The sequence below is a fragment of the Sinocyclocheilus anshuiensis genome, unplaced genomic scaffold (assembly GCF_001515605.1).
Source record: "Sinocyclocheilus anshuiensis isolate Anshui unplaced genomic scaffold, SAMN03320099.WGS_v1.1 scaffold1562, whole genome shotgun sequence".
NCBI lineage: Eukaryota > Metazoa > Chordata > Actinopteri > Cypriniformes > Cyprinidae > Sinocyclocheilus > Sinocyclocheilus anshuiensis.
This window is the reverse complement of record NW_015542414.1, coordinates 448,525-455,314: the sequence shown is the minus strand read 5'-3', so window position 1 is coordinate 455,314 and position 6,790 is coordinate 448,525. Positions and strand designations below refer to the sequence as shown.

At 37.5% G+C, this 6,790-nt stretch overlaps 1 protein-coding gene across 1 annotated transcript in view; it reads left to right on the top strand.

Moving 5' to 3' along the window:
- Window positions 1–2,933: 2,933 nt before the first annotated feature.
- The window catches only part of LOC107693427 (proline-rich transmembrane protein 3-like), a 24,335-nt gene continuing 20,478 nt past the window's right edge, over window positions 2,934–6,790 (top strand). The window contains exon 1 of the mRNA XM_016492819.1: window positions 2,934–3,091. The gene's annotated coding sequence lies outside the window, so the exon portion shown is untranslated. The remainder of the gene's footprint in view (window positions 3,092–6,790) is intronic.

Below are 6,790 nucleotides of genomic sequence, written 5' to 3'. Positions count from 1 at the left end.
AAAACCCCTGCCTTAGAGCATCTTCCAAGTGTGTACCGAAGTCACAATGTTCAGGGAGTTGTTTTAAAACTGCTACATACTGTGCAACCGTCTACCTATCCTCTTGATTGCGTTTGTGGAAACAGAATCATTCTTCTATTATGAATGGCTTTGGTGAAAAATGTTCCATTAACGTCGTAACAATCTCCTGATAAGCCTATTCTCCTGGTTTAGCAGGTGCAATCAAGTTATGTAGAAGACTGTACATTTTAGTGCCCATAACGCTTAACAACACTGGTACTCGTTTTTATTAATCGATATCATTCGCATTTGTGAAGTGATCAAACTGTTCAATATATTTTGTCCACTGCTCGATGATCTCTTCAAAAGCATCAATATGCCCGATAGTTGCCATTCTGTTTGTGGATTATCTTGATTTGACACCCGCTTGATTGTCGTTAGCATTTTCAACAATGTGCACGATGTGATCAAACGATGTGCACTCATTTCCGTCAGAAAAGTATGCTGGTTTATATCAGTCTGCACCAGTACAAGGTTAAAGTCAATATTTCCACTCCTGGTCACCAATTTTGTCGTATTTATCAGAATGTCATTATATTCTATGGAGCTATACAGCAAAGACACAATGGAGGCCGAGTGCACCTAACATCTTGAACTTTCTTTACTTAGCAACTGTTCAAAGGTATATATATGTCACACAGCAGCATCTAGAGCAGGGGTGGCGAACATCCAGGACCGGAGTTCGCCACCTCTGATCTAGAGCATAATACAACAATTGCAGGATAACCCAGTTCCGAACACTAAATACATAACAGTAAGGATGATACACGGAGGACACTCGAGAGAGGTCGAGGGATTCTTAAGACTGAGGAGAGGCATCTAGGGAACACGAGAAGATGCATGTTGCATGGCAGTGCTGAAGAATGAGAGACATAGTGGAAGTGTTTGGTGAATGATTTCTCCTTTGCCCAAAGGTCACCCATCCAGGGCGGTAACAACCAAGGGACTCAAAGAGAGGTGGAGCTTCTTGGCTAATAAAACATCCATAAAATTTCCAGCCGCACCGGAATACACCCAAGCCTGCAGAGAATGTCTTTCATTGCCCCAGGAAAGTGCGACCTGAAGAAGCAGACCAGTATAGGTTAGGGGAGAGGTTTTTGGAAATTCCCATCACAGACCTCCCTTGTCTGCACAGGATAGAGCTTTTCCCGAAAGCTCAGGAGTCTCTGAAATGTCCAATTCTGTAAAAATGACAAAACATTTTGGTTACACTTTATTTCAGTAGTCTACTTCAGACATTCTGCTAACTATAAGTGACTTTGACACTACACATCAAGTAACTCATTAATTTGCAACTGCATGTTGCTAACTCTCAGAGTATTAGTAGACCTTTAGGATAGGATTAGGGTTAGTAGAATTGACAATTGACATGTCCTTGCAAAGTTATAGTTAGAAAGTCTAAAGTGGACCAACATTTTTTTAGTGTCTATTGAGGGCACATGTTCCAGTGCTTAAAACATGCTACATGCATAGGTCACATATCTCTTGTGTCTAAAATGGACCATGGACTGCCCTGATGGTGGCAGAGTCTAGTGACACTACTGGCCATAAAGGAGACGGAAAGTAAATGTCCTTGCCAGATTACTGTAATCCTGTTTACTGGCAAAGAATTAGCATCATACTTATGTTCCTGATATAATCTGTCTGACATGTTTACCCATATGTAAAATTGAAATCAAAATGATTCAACCATTCAACCCCCTAGAGACTTTAATAGTTTACAAATGTAAGCAGATCCAGAATAATAATAATAATAAAAAATGCATCAACAGATTAGTGGCATATTAAAAATGATATTAACAATTAATAACAATTTTGAGTTAAAGGATTTTTTAAATTTATGTATTTACTTTTTTTTTTTTATTCAACCCCTATTCAACATAGCTGTTTTCAAGTGACTTATTTGTATGGTATGGTACAAAATTGTGTTACACCACAATTAAGCTTTTGGAAACACTTTAACAAAACCTAATTCACTGTTGCACATAATAAATGAATTCAACGCATACATATGCTAAAGTTGAGTAGCAAATATAGTCAAGTCAAAAGAGCTCCCTATCAAAATGTTTTGTACCAGAAAATCTTTGAGGCAGTTGAAGAAAAAGCACAATATCACAAAGGGCTAGACCGGTGGATATTCTGGATGTTTTATGAGTGATGTGACCAAACCGGAACTTATTGGACTCATGGATCATGTCTGGTACAAAAAGGGCAGGTCTTATGAGCAGAAGAACACCATCACCACAGTCAAACATGAAAGTGGACCAATCTTGTTATTGGGTATTTGCTGTTGCATGAAGTGGAAATCTTGACTGTATGAAGGACATCATGGATTCTTTAATGTATCAGGCGCCATTTTGGCAAAGATTGTGATGCCTTCGGAGCATAGAGTGAACTTGATGATCACTGGACGTTCCAGCAGGAAAATCATCCCAAATACATCCAAATCTACTTACGTTTGGTTCAGAGATTGGTCCTAAAATGTTCTTGAGTGGTCTGTTCAGTCTTCAGATTTAAATCTCATTAAAAATCTTTAGTGTGATTTGAGCAGTGGCAACATGAAAACCAAAGACTATGAGTGATCTGGAAGCTTTTTCAAGCAAGGAATGTGGCAAGATCCCAAAAGACAAGTCTCAGAAGCAGGTCAAGGGTGTTGAATAATTTTGATCGCAAATAAAAATCCAGAATGCACTAATATTTTCTTCAAAAAAAGAAAAAAAAAAAGAAAAAGTAAACATCTAGTTGCCTTTGCAACTGATGATTCAGTCTGACCTCATTAATACATACACATAACATTTACAAATTTTTAATTGTTTTAATACTTTGGTAGGCTATAAGTATAGGTATAGAATAGGTAGGTGCCAGTAGAATAGGTCTCTCTCTCTCTCTCTCTCTTGCTCAAGAACGAACGAACATAGGCTCTGTATTCTGTGTCGCAATGTCTCCACGGGCAGAATTTCTGAAGGAAATACAAATGACAAATGAATGAACGACGCCAACGACTGAACTGCAACAAAGGACAATCTCACAGGTAAGAATGTTTTATTTACTCCTCTCTGAGAACACTGTTAAATATTAATGAAAATACGTGTGTATACGCGCCCGAGTGTAGTAAGATGGTTCATGACCATGACAGCTGCGCAGTAAACTCTTTCGACTTGACGTCTCTCATGAAGCGTAAACGTTCAGATGAAAATGACTGATTAGACATATATGTTACTGTTTATTTTAGTGTCGTTGCATTGAGGAAAGCGTTGCGCTAAAGGACGTATCTACACATACAGAAAGAAAATGGGAAGCGACTGCAGCACGTCTATAGCGCAATTCTGGACAGCAGAGGGATTTTTCCATAATAAAGGGTCATACTCCGTTCTATAGATGCCTTTCATCTGCCTTAAGACACTCACGAATGCTTCACGGGTCTACACTATAATATTTTGTCTGGTAACCTGATATGTGCTTTATGTGGTGCATCTAATTTATCCGCTTTTAGGTTAGACAAATGAAAGTCATTTGAACGGCAAGATCACGTAGAAATAGGTGAAACAACTGCACAGTTTCACTTTGAATATGACCAAATCACAAGAATTACAAATATATTTCAAAATTCAAAATTTTAAAGGGGTCATGAAATGCATTTTCAGTTCTTTATATTCGGTTTCTGGAGGTTTGCACTCAAGGGGCGTTACCTCTTTCAAAAATGCCTAAGTAAATGGCTAGTGCTGTGATTGGCGAACTTCATCGCACCGTATTCACGCTCTCCTCCATGCCATGTCTGACGTGATGCTCAAGATGGCCAGCACTGTAAAAGTGACCTGGGGCCTCATTTATAAAACGTGCGTACGCACAGATTTGATCGTAGAGTGTGCGTAGGCCTACGCAAAAATCCACGGCAACGTTCATATTTATAAAAACGGTCTTTGACGTGGAAAAGAGCTTAGCGCCACGTCAGGGTCTAAGCAGACGTACGCACTTTTGTTTGCCCGAGTGCTGCAGGTTTTTGACAATACAAGCCATTCTTGCCGCTTGTAAAAGATTTGGACATTGTCAGGTGCTCTTTTAAAGAACATTAATTAGACATCGTTTACAGGGCGGAGATCTGAAACTGTTCAGCTGCGAACAATTTCAAGATCATTGCAATTTATAGATTTCACATCTAAAAGAGAGGCGTACGCACGTTTTCTGTGCGTACGTTCGTTCTATGAATCACACGTACGCACTTTGAGAAATGATCGTAAAATCAAATTTAGGATTCTTTCTACGCAGTATTTTATAAATGAGACCCCAGAGCCGGAGTCAGAGCCCAAGGCAGAAGAAAATGAACTAGTGCAGCCACAGTTGCAACAGTCTGCTTCAGCATGGCAATTGCTCATGCTTGCTAAAGTCTATTATCTGTCTATAAAATTATTATTAGAACTGGCATCTGTCAAAACTATTATTATTAAACTGGCATTATGTTGAAAATAATAATATTAATAAAAAAAGAGTTTGTTATGAAATGAGACAAACAAATGAAAACATTCTCATTCAATCACTTTGGCACACAGTTTAAAGGGTTAATTTACCCCAAAATGAAAATTCTGTCATCATTTACTCACCCTTATGTCATTCCAAAACTGAAAGACTAACGTTCATCCAAGGAACACAAATGAAGATAGTTTTAATGAAATCTGAAGAGATTTGTTCTGATATTGAGTCTGTTCACCCAAAACTCCATGTGAATCAAGCAGTTTAATTCAAGTCTTCCGAAAAGACACAATGCCTTTATATAATGAATAGATTTAATTTAGGCTTTTGCTCACATTTGTTTTTATGAAGAAGAAAGTAAGAATGAATTTCACCAGATGTTTGACCAGTAGAAGAAGATATAATGAGAGATGAGACAGTGTAGGATCCACTGACGTTATGTCATATGAGTCTGCATAGACTTAATGAAGTCACAGGCTAGCTAACCCTGTGAGAGAAGAATAGTGTTGTTTTGGTGGATCAGGTGAGTCAAATTCTGATTGTATGAGTCACGTTTAAAGCCATACACTCACATGTGACCACAAATTTAATTCAAGCCGCAAGCTGCAACGTTGCTCATCCTTTAATAATCTTGGCTTGTTAGAGACATTCTGAGACTTCCTATTATTACATGTTTTTGTGCAAATATATGTACTGCTGTAGAAACAACATATCTACTGGTTTACACATTTCTACTTCATCCTGCTTAGCCCTATCATATGCAATTAGAGAAAATGAAAACAGTAGAAGTATGTTTTCAGTCAGGTGTAGCAAATGTGTGCATGTGTGCATTTTCATTTAATCTGCATTGCATAAGATATCTTATGGCTGGTCAGCAATTATGAATGAGACATTCCTTGGAGTTTGAATTGTTTATGTAAAACTGCTGCTGTATATGTAGCAAATTCAAACAAATAATTCAATCCATATACATGTCTCTAAATTGATGGGAATGCTGTAATACTTTTAGTTATTTCTGACTTCAGTCATGCACATACACACAGTTAAATGGTTAAACGGGACACAGCTCTGATCTTACTGCATACAAATGGGCCTCTGTCTGTGCCTGGAAACATTCACGGAAATGTACGGAAAAGTCTGACTGTATGGAATCTGAGTGTGCACGAGAGAGAAAGAGGGAGGCCAGCTGCAGTAATAGACTCTCTTTCAACTGGAAACTTTCTTGATGCAATCATGTGGCATGAAACACTTTTTTGGTGACTTGTAATTTGTAACCTATTACACTTCCAAAAACCTTCCCAACACTGTATATATGCAGGGCTCAACGCTAAGGATTTTTTTCTACTGGCCCGGTCGGGCCAGTGGTTCAAATTATTACTTGCCCTGCCATCATTTTCACTGGCCCTGCCACAAAAAAAAAAAAAAATTAAAAATAAATAAATAAATACATAAAATAAAATAGTTACCTTTATCATTGTTTTTGATCTATGTTATCTTGTATTCTAATAAATACGCTTATATGACACCAATATTTTAGATACAAATTAAATTTTACAATTCTCGATTTCAATTTTAGCCAAAACTACTAGCCTGACAAAAATAAAGTTCAATCATTATTAAAGACAAGTGAACAGTCAGTAAATAAGAACAAATGAACAAATTACAAGCAATAACACCACTGAATATATAGAACAAAGATACAAATGAAATGATTTAGGATTTTATGTTTGCAGGTACAGAAATTGAATTATCACATGTAAAATAACACTGCATATTCTTCACTGTTGCACCTTGATTTTTCATAGCCATTTGAAATGAGTGGTAACCACTGCATTTTAATCATGAAACGATCCAAAAAAACCAAAAACAAACAAACAAACAAAAAAACATTATACACACTTGTAGCATGTGCAATGTTTGATTTAAATTAGACTGTATAATTTCAAAATTTGAAGCAAAAACAGAATGGTCTGACTTTAGCTTTGTGAAATTATGCTACATTAAACACTTGCATATTACCGAAACAGCAGACAGGCTGAATGAGACGCAGATTCACTCTCTGCCAGCAGGTGGCGCTCATGGAACAGCAGCGTTTACTTGGTTACTGCTGTACACAAAGCAGCGCTGTGCATATTAGCACTACTTTAAAGGGATAGTTCACCCAAAAATGAAAATTAGCCCATGATTTACTCACCCTCAAGCCATATGACATTCTTCTTTCAGATGAATCCAATCGGAGTTATATTAAAGGGGTCATATGATG